This window comes from Dasypus novemcinctus, chromosome 16, assembly GCF_030445035.2.
Source record: "Dasypus novemcinctus isolate mDasNov1 chromosome 16, mDasNov1.1.hap2, whole genome shotgun sequence".
In the NCBI taxonomy this organism is placed as follows: Eukaryota; Metazoa; Chordata; class Mammalia; order Cingulata; family Dasypodidae; genus Dasypus; species Dasypus novemcinctus.
The window spans coordinates 65724507-65737955 of NC_080688.1; the positions used below are offsets into that span (position 1 = coordinate 65724507).

At 40.1% G+C, this 13449-nt stretch overlaps 1 protein-coding gene and 1 non-coding gene across 2 annotated transcripts in view; one reads left to right on the forward strand and one right to left on the reverse strand.

Moving 5' to 3' along the window:
* DYM (dymeclin) overlaps nt 1-11762 on the reverse strand; it is a 542345-nt gene extending 530583 nt beyond the window's left edge. The window contains exon 1 of the mRNA XM_058277682.2: nt 11692-11762. The gene's annotated coding sequence lies outside the window, so the exon portion shown is untranslated. The remainder of the gene's footprint in view (nt 1-11691) is intronic.
* Nucleotides 8386-8489, forward strand: LOC111764846 (U6 spliceosomal RNA). The gene has a single exon (XR_002797352.1). It is a non-coding gene; the product is annotated as a U6 spliceosomal RNA (small nuclear RNA).
* Nucleotides 11763-13449: the final 1687 nt, after the last annotated feature.

Consider the following 13449-nt stretch of genomic DNA (forward strand, 5'->3'; position numbering starts at 1 on the left):
TCATTAGAACAACTAAACAGAAAACCAACTAGGAAACAGAGAATTAGAACAATATGATAAATGAGTTAGACCTAACGACATATACAGAACATTGCATCCAATCTCATCAGGTTATACATTCTTCTCAAGTGCCCATGGATCTTTCTCCAGGATAGATCAATGTTATGGCAAAATGCAGCTCTCAACAAATATATAAAAAGACAAACTATACAAAACACCTTCTCAGACCATAATGGAATGGAACTTGAGCCAATGAGTTCAGCAAAGTGGCAGGATACAAGATCAACACACAAAAATCAATAATGCTTTTGTACACTAGTGCCGAACAATCTGACGAGGAAATCAGAGGAAAAAATTCTATTTACAATAGCAATACAAAGACTCAAACACCTAGGAATTCATTTAACCAAAGAAGTACAGGACTTATATGCAGAAAACTATAAAACAGTGCTAAAAGAGATCAAGAAAGACCTATATGACCCCAAGACTTAAGTCTTCGGTCTGCTCATATGCTGGTTGCAACACCTACTCTCGAGTTCTTTGGATTCACCCAGGACAACTAACAAAAAAGATGATGATAGACAATGCCCATTCCAAAAAACAGAGTATCTACAACTGCAAGCAAGACAGTTTCATCCATCTGCCCCATAGGATCTAAGCCCCCTCTCAATCAGAAACAGAGTGGGCATTACCATCCCAAAATCCTCAAGACTGGGGATGAACAATGGATTTATTGTTATTCTACTATTATTCTATTATAGACATTATTAGTTTAGCAGTGGAAGAATTTGCATCATTGATGTAAAGGTAGTGGCACCAGTGGTTCTGAGGGGAGGAAAAGGGAAGAAAAGGTGTAACATGGGGGCATTTGGGGGACATTGGAATTGTCCTGCCTGACATTGTAATGACAGATACAGGCCATTATACATTTTGTCAAAACCTATAAAATTGTGTGGGGCAAAGTATAAACTATAATGTAAACTATAGTCCATGGTTAGTAGCAATTCTTCAACATGTGTTCATCAATTGTAATAAATGTTCCATACCAATGAAAGATGTTGTTAATGTGGGAAAGTGTGTGGGGGGAGAGGGGAGCATATGGGAATCTCTTATTTTATTTTTTTAGTTGGTATCAAGGATTAAATCCAGGCCCTCCTACATGGGAAGCAGGTGTTCAACCACTGAGCTACATCCTCTCCCCACCCCTGTATTTTTGATGTGACATTTATGTAATCTAAAGCTTCTTTTTAAAAATTTTTAAATTAAATTTTAAAAAGATGAGTCAACCTTAGTCTGTGTCCATCTCCCATTTTCAAGGGAGGTGGATTCCTGCGGGCCCCCTTTGTCTGTAGTAGCTGGCCCTGAGGCCTGAAAATTCAAAATTGTCTCTAGGAATTTGCCGTCAGCTCCAGCTGCAGTTTTAACTCACAATTTTGCCATCGAGATTCTTTTTCTTTGCCCCTCTCTTTTCTGGGCAGTGTCCAGTCTATCCCTGGTGTCCTAACCCCTAGAACAATTTTTTCTAGGTCATTTCTGTCTATCCTCAAGCTATTTTTCTGGGACAGGAGAGAGTCCTCTATCTTTCTAGTCCGCCATCTTCCCGGAAGTCCCTGCACTGCTCTCTTGTTGAAGTTATTAAATAACACTGTGAAATAGATATTACTGCTATTTCAATTATAACAGTGGTCAATATGTGCCAAAATACTCTATAAACTTCAAATTACTAAAGAGGTATTATATATTCTTTCCCACCTTCTAGCGCAAGTTAAGTGAGTTTGCAGGATTACAATAGGATAACTTACCAAAACACAGGGAACTGGGAGACTGGCTAAAGTGAGGTGGGCACTACAATGCAGCCATTGTAAAAGAGTGCTATCGATGAATATTTTGAAAATATGTTCATGATAGATTGAGTGGAAACGGTATGCACAGTGTTATCCGATTTTTATAAATTAATTATATTTATCTTACCTTTGTATATATGAGCAAGGGAAAAGGTCTAAAAGAATATCAACAATTATTAACTTTGGGTAATGAGATCATGAGACGATCACGAGAGATTAAACTCTATTTTTCCATTATTGTATTCTAATTTTCTTGCAATGAATATGAACTGGGTATATGATTTTATTTAAAAATTATATAAAAGAAACAAAGTCAGACACCAAAACTATACACAAACTACCTTATAATTTTGCCTGGTACACAGTATGCCTATCCCAAAATAACCTTGCTGCAGTTGTGAACATCTCTTCAAAACTGGCTTTATAGATCACAAAGCAACTTATTCCACTTTAGGGAGATCCTGTTAGTGAAATTTAACATCCCCTCCCCTTCATATTTTTTGTATGACTTGAAATAAAAAGGGTCTCCCTAGTGTTCCTAGGCAAATTATGTAATGTTGCTAGGCAAATATCGTAAATCAGGGAGTAAAATTAGGAAAGGATTTTACAATATATGAAGCATTAGTGGCATAGCAGTCCTTCAAGTTATTATTTTTTCCAATTGAATTTTTTTAACAAAGCAATTTTGTTGATACGTATTAATAAAGCATACCATACATCCAAAGTGTACAGTCAATGTAATTGGTATAATCACATAGTTCATCCATCACTTCAATCATTATTAGAGCATTTTCATTATTTCAGTAATAATAATAATGCGGGGCATTTTTAGGACTTGGAGTTGTCCTGATCGATATTGCAGGGACACATAAAGGACACTGTTTATCCTGCCATAACCCACTGGATGGACTGGGGGAGACTGCCAGCTACAAGGTAAACTATGGTCCACTGGTGTGGCAGTGCTCCAGGCTGTATTCACCAAATGCAATGACTGTGCCTCACTGATGAAAGGGGATGTTGATGTGGGAGGAGCAGGGTGGGGTGGAGGGTGGGGTATATGGGAACCTCTTATGTTTTTTAACGTGATGTTTTGTGTGATCTATCTTTAAAAAAATAGACAATAAAAAAAATAAAAATAATAATAAACAAAAAACAGATAAACATGAAATTTCTTCACCTCTCAATCTCTGTTTCCCCTGCTATACATACCTGCTATTTCTGGCTATTCTTGCACATTTATTTATGTATTTATTAAGCAGTTTTATTAAACATGTAACATATAAAAGTGTTACCCTTGGTCAGCAATCTTCAATCTAGCCTGCAAAAACATGATAATTTTGACTGACTCGACTCCTGCAGTGACAGTTAGTGCAGAAACACTAACAGGGAAGTCAGGAAAACCCCACCACTAAACACAAAGGGGCATCCTGGATTGGATCCTGGAACAGAAAAAGATGAAATTTAGTTTAGTTAATGGTATTGTACCAGCGTTAACTTCCTTTTTTAAAGGCTTTTTATTTTAAAATAATTTCAAACTTACAGGAAAGTTACAGAAATAATACAAAAATAATGCAGATAATTCCATTATGCCTCTTTTCCAGATCCTCAGATTTACCAACTTTTAACATTTTGCCACATTTTTGGATCATTTTATGTACGTATCTATTTTCTAAACATTTGAGAGTACATACTTCTTTACCTCTTAATATTTCCTAAGAACAAATGTATTCACTTATGTAACCAAACTAAATATAGTCATCAGTTATTTATAAGGTTTTTCTTGTTAAAGTTCAAGAAGTTTAACATGATATAAAGCATACGTCTATATTTCAATTTTTTGCAGTTGTTCCAATAACATCCTTTGGGCATTTTTCTCCCCCATTGTTAGATCCAGTCCTGGATCATGTATTGCATTAAATTGTCATTGTTTCTTTAGTCCAGGGGTTATTAACCAGGGGTCTGTGAGCTTGAATTGAAATTTAAAAAAAACATTATTCTTGTGGGGACGTGTTGGTGTGGGTGTGATATATTTATTAAATAATACACAGTATAATGTGGACTTAGTAAGGGGTCTGTGGTTTTCACCTGACTGGCAAAGGGGTTTGTGGAACAAAAAAGTTAAGAACCCCTGATCTAGTCTCTTTTTAAAATTGTGCTAACATGTTGTACAACATAAATTTTCCTGTTTTAACCTCTTTCAAGTATACAATTCGGTGACATTAAGTACATCCACAATGTTGTTCAATCACCAAAATTCACTACAAAAACTTTTCCATTACCCCTGACAGAAACCGTGACCCAGTTAAGCATTAACTCCCTTTGCTAGTTTGGAGCAATGAACTCCATTCCTGTGGGTGTGAACTCTTGTAACTAGGACCTTTTGACAAGGTTACCTCATTTAAAGCGTGGCCAGCTGAATCAGGATGGGTCTGGTTTCCTGAAGGTCTTATACTGAAGATCACAGACAGAGAGAGAGCCAGAGGGAGCAGCCAGAACCAGAGCGTCAGTGGAATCAGGAAGAGAAGGGAGAAGCCAGGAGAGGCCACTATGTGCATTGCCATGGGACAGAAAAGCCAAGGACCCAGGACTGCCAGCAGCCAGCTCCAGAACGCCACACACTTCTGGGAGAAGGCCTCACCTTGATGACGCCTTAATGGATTTTGGAGTCTCCCAGACTCAAAACCATGAACCAATAAATTCCATTGTTTAAACCAGTCCATTGTATGGTATTAGTTTTGGCATCCAGGAAACGAAAACATTCCCCATTCTCCTAGCCCACTTCCCCTGATAACCTGTAATCTATTTCTCTCTCTCTGAAATTGCATATGCTAGTTATTTCATATACACGGAATCATGCTATACCTGTCCGTTTGTGTCTGACTTATTGCATTCAATTTAATGTCTTCAAGATTCATCCATGATGTAGCATAAATCAAAACTTCGTTCCTTTTTATGGATGCCTAATTGAATGCATACACCACATATTGTTTATCTACTCATCTGTTAGTAGACTTCTGGGCTGTTTCAACCTTTTGGCTATTGGGGCTATGCTGCTATGAACATTGATGTACGAGTATCTATTTGAGTTCATCCCTACTTTCAATTCTTTGGGGTATATACCTAAAAGTGGAATTGCTGGGTCATATGGTAATTCTATGTTTAACTTTTTGTGGAACCCCTGAACTGTTTTCCACAGCACCTGCATCATTTTATAATGTTAAGTTATTAGTTTAAAAAAGTATGCTATGTGTAGCAGTTTGATATTATTGATGAATTCCAAAAAGAAATATTGGGTTATGTTTGTAAACTGATCTATTCCTCTGAGCATATTAGATTATATTGGATTCATAGGTTTACTTGATTAAGTAATCATGTAAACTTATTGTGCCAGTAGGGTGTTCCCCTTTGGTGGGTGGGGACTCACAGATAAAAGGCATGGCAAAGGACAGAGTTGAGGGCTTTTAATGTTGGAGTTTGATGCTGAAGCTGGAGCTGCAGGGAAAGAGAGACAGAGTTGTTTGCCTGATATTCTACGGCTGACCTTGTGGAGAGAGGCAAAGCCTAGAGAACCTCATGTCTATAGCTGACCTGGTGGAGAAAACAGAGGCATTGAGCCCAGAGGAACCCAGGAAGCCTGAACCCTCGCAGATGTCAGCAGCCATCTTGCTCCAACACGTGAATATAGACTTTGGTGAGGGAAGTAACTTATGCTTTTGGCCTGGTATCTGTAAGCTCCTGTCCCAAATAAATACCCTTTATAAAAACCAACCAATTTCTGGTATTTTACATCAGCACCCCTTTGGCTGACTAATACCATATTTATGTACTTTTTTTTTTTAAAGATTTATTTTTTATTTATTTCTCTCCCCTTCCACCTCCCCCCCACCCCAGTTGTCTGCTCTCTGTATCCATTCACTGTGTGTTCTTCTGTGACCGCTTCTATCCTTATCAGTGGCATGGGAATCTGTGTTTCTTTTTGTTGCGTCATCTTGTTGTGTCAGCTCTCCATGTGTGTGGCACCATTCCTGGGCAGGCTGCACTTTCTTTCGCGCTGGGCGGCTCTCCTTACGGGGCGCACTCCTTGCGCGTGGGGTTCCCCTACACGGGGACACCCCTGCATGGCAGGGCACTCCATGAGCGCATCAGCACTGCGCATGGGCCAGCTCCACACAGGTCAAGGAGGCCTGGGGTTTGAACTGCAGACCTCCCATGTGGTAGACGGACATCTTATCCACTGGGCTAAGTCCGCTTCCCTTTATGTACTTTTTTAATGCACCATGTTTATTAAGGGGTACTTGGTGAAGGGTACACTGGAACCCTCTGTATTTTGCAACTCTCCTGTAAATACGAAATTATTCTACATGGAAGGCAGAATAACAGACCCCAAGTCTTTCCAAGTCCTAAGCCTCAGAACCTATGAATATGTTATCTGAGATTTTGATGGTGAATTAAAATTGTAGATGGAATTAAGCTGCTAATTGACCTTAAAATAGGGGAGATTATCCTGGATTATCAGGGTAAACCCAATGTAACCACAACGGTCCTTAAAAAGTGGAAGAGGGAGGCAGAAAAAGGGTCAGAAGGAGATGAGACCATGGAAGACCAGAGTGACACCATGCAAGGACTCAGCAGGTGTTGCTAGTTTTAAAGATGGCACAAGCCGGGGAATGCAGGTGGCCTCTAGAATCTAGAAAATGCACAGAAGCAGACTATCCCCTAGAGCCTCCAGGAGAGAGCATAGTCTTGCCACTACCTTGATTTCAGTCCAGTGAGACCAGGTTGGTCTTCTGACTTAAAGAACTGTGAAATGATATGTTTGTGTTGTTTTAAACCAGTAAGTTTGTGGTAATTTGTAAGAGTGGCAATAGAAAATAGAAAAATAATACATTCCAATTAAAAGGTTTATTATTTTATTTTAACAATCAGACTTCTTTCCAAATAATCAACCTTTTGCTTCCCCTATTGCCCAGACCACTTGACTAAAAAATGTCACCAAAGTACCACAATGTTCAATGACAGGGGATTGTTTAAATACATTATGGCACACCCATCTGGCAGAACACTCTACAACCTTTAATAGGAATGATATGGAAAATTATTTAATAAACTTGGAAAACACTTCACAATAGAACGAATGAAAAAAGGCTTAACAAGAGTATATAATACGTAATTCCAGTTTATTTAAAAACCCAAAGAGTGTGGGAAGGGGAGGGAGTGGGGCATATGGGAATCCCCTGTATTTTCTATGCAACATTTATATAATCTAAAGTTTCATCAAAATAAATAAATTTAAAAATAAAAAAAAAGAGAATAGAATATACAGGTGTATTAGCCAAAGGGATCCTGATGCAAAATACGAGAAATTGGTTGGTTTTTATAAAGGGTATTTATTGGGGGTAGGAGCTTACAGATACCATGCCATAAAGCATAAGTTTTCCCTCACCAAAGTCTGTTTTCACGTGTTGGAGCAAGATAGCTGTCAATGTCTGTGAGGATACAGGCTTCCTGGGTTCCTCCCTTCCAGGATCTTGCTTCATCCTGGGCTCACGGTTCCTCTCTTCCTGGGGCTTGCTTCTCTTTCCTCTGTGAGCTTACTTACTGGGGCTCTAGTGTAAGGCTTCAGCATCAAACTCCAACATCAAAACTCCAACATCAAAAACCCTTAAAGCTGTCCTTTGCCATGCCTTTTATCTGCAAGTCCCTACCCTCTAAGGGGTAGGTATTCAATGCTCTACTGACACAAGAGGTTTACTTGATTAAGTATGATTAAGTAATCAAGTAAACCTCTGAATCCAATATAATCTCATATGCATGCCCAGAGGAAAGACCAGTTTACAAACATAATCCAATATTTCTTTTTGGAATTCATCAATAATATCAAACTGCTACAATAGGTAAAAACTTGACCAAGGACATAAACCTATATTCAGAAAACTGTAAAACATTGTTAAAAGGGACCAAGTGAGTCTTAAATAAATGGAAGGGCATTTCTTGTTAAAAACAAAAACAAAAAGCCTGAAGAGTAGAATTGGCTAGAGAACCATTGTGGCTCAACTGATATGATGTCTGCCTATCATATGGAGGTTCCAAGGGTTCAATACCCAGGGCCTCCTTGACCCGTGTGGAGCTGGCCCACGCACAGTGCTGCTGTGCGCAAGGAGTGCCCTGCCACATAGGGGTGTCCCCCGCGGAGGGGTGCCCTGCGCACAAGTAGTGTGGCCCGCAAGGAGAGCCGCCCCACGTGAAAAAAGCACAGCCCACCCTGGGAGTGGCACTGCACACATGGAGAGCTGACGCAGCAAGAGGACGCAACAAAAAAGGGGCACTGTTTCCTGGTGCTGCATGACAAGAATGCAAGCAGACACAGAAGAACACACAGTGAATTGACACAGAGAGCAGACAACAGGGGGGAAGGGGAGAGAAATAAATAAAATAAATCTTTAAAAAAAAGAATTGGGGCAGAGATATACTTTTGTTTTTCAATTTTTACACAACTGCATAGTTGGAATATGTGTCTATGTATTCTATTAAAATATATATAGTGCTCACTTCAGCAGCACATATACTAAAATTGGAATGATACAGAGATTAGCATGGCCCCTGTGCAAGGATGACGTGCAAATTTGTGAAGCATTCCATATTTTTATTATTCATTAAACCTTGAGTTTTGTCATGTTTTATTCTGAGCCAGAGTAATGGAAAAATAAATGTAACAAAGTGTACTACTCTGATTTAAAAAATACATATATGTGTGTGTGTGATTTGACCTAATTCTTACAACCAGGTGAGTAAAGTATTATTGTCTCCATTTTACATGAGAAAACATGATGCAAAACAGTTTTTTGTTTACATCATCAAAGGTTATACAGCTAGGTTACTCAGACTCCATGTCCACCTCCAAGAGTTACCTTCTAATGTGAATATCGAGTAATAGCAAAGTTCAAGAAGATTGGATTATGATGGTTGTTATATGATGATTTAATTGTGAAATTGAATGTTATGGTAAAAGAAAGGTGGTGGAAAGAGTGGCTACAGATTGGAATGGAACGTTAAGACTCTGGGGCAGGGAAGCAGATGTGGCTTAAATGATTGGGCTCCTGCCTACCACATGGGAGGACCCTGGTTCAGTTCGTGTTGCCTCCTAGAGAAGACAGCAAGCTGGCGCGATGGGCAGGCACAGCAAACTGACACAGCAAGAGAGACAAGAGGAAAAACGTAATGAAAGATACAACAAAGCAGGAAATGGAGGCGGCTCAAGTGATTAGGTGCCTCCCACATCTGAGGTCACAGGTTTGGTTCCTGGTGCCTCCTAAAGAAACAAGGAATTCACCAAGTGCAATGAATGTCTCATGATGATCAAGGGGGTTGTTGTTATGGGGGGAGGAGTAGGATGAGGTGGGTGGGGGGTATATGAGGACCTCATATTTTTTGAATGTAACATTCAAAAAATAGACAAAAAAATAAACAAGGAAGATGAACAGACACAGCAAGTGCAAACAATGAGGGGGTGGGAGAAATAAATAAATAAAGTAAATCTTAAAAAAAAAAGACTCTGGGGCAAAAACAACAAACACACACACATAAATTCCCTGGTTTCTCAGAATTCAGGAAATCCTAGTTGAAAGGCCAAGCTTTGGCCTTGAGGCCGGATCCACTGGTGTAAACAAGAAGACAGCAAATCAACTGGATGGCAGAGTTGGTATCCAAAATTATTTGAATTAACTAGTATGGTGAAAGCTGGATGAAATCTTAAAGAGAAATATATATCTGCTTTGGGGTTCAAAATATCGTTGCCCAATGTAAGGAATGGTTAATAGAAAAACCTCACTAAAACTCACTTAGACCAAGAGAAACACTAATTAAAACTCAACTATGTCGAAATACCATATTCTCATAAGATTGATGACACACTGTAGGCAAGAGTGTGGGTAAACTGCTAGAGGATATGTCCACTGGCACAACCAACAGCCTGGCAAGAGTTTCAAAATTATAAATGCACATATCCTTTGGCCCTGCAATTTCTCCTTCTTGAAATTTATTTTACAGATATGATTTCATGTAAGTGAAGCAATGTGCATATAAGGTTATTTACTACATTTTTTATAATATTACAAGACAGGATGGGGAGCCAGTGTAGCTCAGTGGTTGCGTGCCAGCTTCCCATATACGAGGTTCCAGGTTCAATCCCTGGCCCCAGTATCTCCCCCCCCCTGCCCCCCAAAAGAGACAGAAAACAACCTAATAACAGCTCATCTTCGAAATGTACTTTCTTTTTAAGATACTTTTAATTGAAAAAAATTGAAAAGTGCTGAATAGGGTATATCATATGTTCCGTTTGTCTAAAAAGAGAAAGTAAAATACAAGCACATATATGTATTTGTGCATGCAAAGAATATCTGTAGAAGGATATAAATGAAACTGCTAACCTTAATTGCTTCATAGAAGGGGAACTGGGTGCCTGGGAGCTAGGGTGGGAGGGCAAAATAATCTTTCTCTGTGTGCACCCTTGTACTTACTTAGTGAATGCATCATCTAGTCAAAAAATATATATAATTTTTAAAATGTTAAATGCTGCAGACTAAAAAAAAAATTAATGTACTTCAAAATTGAAATATCTATCCCAGAGGATATTAGTTGACTGTTAACTCAGTAAGTAGGACAGGCAACTAAAAGACCTTACTTATATTCCAGAAAGTTCAGTACAGGTTCAGTGTAATAAAAGAGAAAGAGCAGGGGCTATTTATTTGTTTGTTTACATCCTTCTTCCTAAAAGTACTTAAGATGACTTACAAATAAATATACAAGAAATACCCGAAATCTACATTAATAGCAGAAGGAAAAGGAGGGTAGGGATGTGAAGTGGGGCCACTTGGGTAGGCCATGTGTCCCTCAAAACCTCCTTGGCCCAGTTCTTTATAACTACTGCTTTGCAAGGTCTGGAGTGCAACTTTTCTGTATCACAATTTGAGCATAGACTTCATGTGCTGAAACGGGGCTCACTCTCTGTACGAAAGATGAAGAGCAGGGTCCCCAAAGGACCTGTGCCTAACAAAAGGATGTTGTACAAGCAGGACCAAGACTGTCCCCAGAAAATGTTTTTGAACCAGTTCCAAGAAGAGTGCTCAGGTTTCCAACTTCCCTGGGAAAGGACTGCACCGTCTTTGGAGACAGACAGACCTGAGTTTAATTCTGTTTACATAGTTTATGAGCCAAACAATCTTGGGAAAGCTACTTAACTTCTCTGCACCTCAGTTTTCTCTTTTATAAAATGGAAACAGTAATATCCCCACTCATTTCCTATGAAAATTAAAACCAATTATGTGTATAGCGTGCCTTTTTCAAGAAACGTTAGTTTACCTGCATAATCCAGATGGTAATCAAATCACACGTGAGAGTTGCCAGCTCCTGTGGGGATCGTCTGAGGGAACTGGGTATGAACAACTAGACTAGGAGACCAGGTCAGGATTTTAACTACCTCAAGAGCATGACCAGACTTACATTGTGTTGTGCCAACGAACCAAATTAAGACCAAAGATCCTAGGTTACAGGATGCAGATTTCAGCTCGACCTAAGAGCTTTCTAACAGTTAGAGCTATTAGTCATGAATGGTCTGCCTTGGGAGAGAAGCGACAGAACCATCACTGCCCCTCAAGCAGAGGCCGGCTGAACAGATAAGTCAAATAAGGTTATCACCGGGACAAGACAGCGATGCCCTCTTCTTTAGTCCCTTTATGTTAGAGATGAGGAACCGAGTCATAGGGACGTGAGAAGTTCGGGACGACACAAAGCAAGTAGGTTGTGCAAATAACTGAGCAGGCTCCTGAACTAGTGTCCTCTGAGGCCTTACCTGATTCTATTACAAATTCTTGCCAATGCCAGATATCAGCAGAGAGAAGATCAGCTGCAGACTGTGAGGAATGCACGAAAGCCAGTGACTCCGGAGTTCCTGGGTGCTGCCTGCCTGATAGGGTGGGAGGCTGCACAGGAGAGGCCAGGTGTGTGTGTGCGAAACCCCCATTCATCCCTCCTTTCCCTGAGCCCTGAGGCTAAGCCTGGAGAGAGGCTCAGGGGCAGCCAGGTCCTCAGGGCTCACTGCGGCTCTCTTCGTGAAGGAGCTGCCCACCTCAGGAACGGACGGGGGACATTGTGCAGCTGTCACTGTCTCCTTCCCACTGGGACAAATTGGGAGGTCACAAACTAATAATAGTTAGTGATGTATTGAAAACACTTACTCATGCCAGGCCCTGTTTTTAAAGTTTCAGGAATATTAATTCACTTAATGGTCATTACGACCCTTCCGTATAGAATTTACTTATTCCCATTTTATGGTGCCAAGAAGTTAAATAAATTTGCCAAAATGACAAAGCTAGCAAGGAGCAGCCTGGCTAAAAAGCCCACACTTTTACTCACCAAAGCTCTTTTTGCCCACACCCCTAGGGCCATGATTCCCTCAGAGTTATTTTGTCTCTCCAGCTAAAACGGTCAGTAATACCTGACTGAAATACTTCTGTATGAGCAACCAATCTCAAGAAGATTTAAAGAAAACAAATGGCCACAGAAGGCATGATCAGTCTTATTTTGTACCAACGAACCAAATTAGATAAAAAGTGTTTTCAAACACACTAGATCATGGCTTCTGAAAGGATATAGTTATACAGTCATTAGACTGCTGGGAATCTTTCAGAAGTCATAGTCCTGAGCTATTATCCTACCATTTTTCAGAGAATGGGGGTAGGGACGCCTAGAGGAAAGAATATAGAATAGCAGTGACCTAAATCTCTAAAACTCTCCCATCTCACTGGGTTGAGTCAGAGTGGTGGCTTAGCTGTTTGCAAGGTCATTGACTTTCAATGCCACTACAGTCAGGGTGACAGGGTCAAGTAATTTGCTGATTTAGCATTTGGCAATTTCTAATTGTGCCGCATTCTTTTTTTCTATTTGTTCCAAAACATTTCATATGTGTATACTCCAAAGCATAGATTGTTGCTGCCTGCGGGCACAGCAACGTGAAGGGTACAGCAGGTAGGCAGTGCCACTTCATCTGGCCAAGTACTGTTGTAAGGAGACTGCAGAGCACAGGCACAGGAGACACTGCAGGGGTAAAAGGCAAGGCTTCCCAGAGGACGCGGTACTCAAATGGGGCCGATCCATCACAGGTTCTGCTGCCTCCCACAGTTGGCAATGAACCCAAATAGCAGCCAGCCCTCCTATGCCAGAAACTATCAGAACAGACTCGGTCAATAAGAAGTGCTAAATGAGAGCTTACAAAGGCTAAAAGATCTGCCGTCAACAAAATAATCAGAACTAAAAGAGCATTAGGGATATATTAAATGAGAGTGAATGAATGAATGAGGGGAAGCTTATGTGGCTCAGGCAACTGAGTTCCCACCTACTACAGGGAAGGTCCCTGGGTTGGATCCCCATGCCTCCTAGAAAGAGAAGACCAGCACACAAGACACAGCAAATGCAAAAAAACAAGGGGGTGGGGATAAATAAATAAATACATCTTAAAATTAAAAAAAAAAAAGAGCATGTGTGGGGGAAGGGGAAGAAAATGTTTTCGACATAATCACCTCTGAATTGTTTGTAGTTTTTTTTTGGTTGT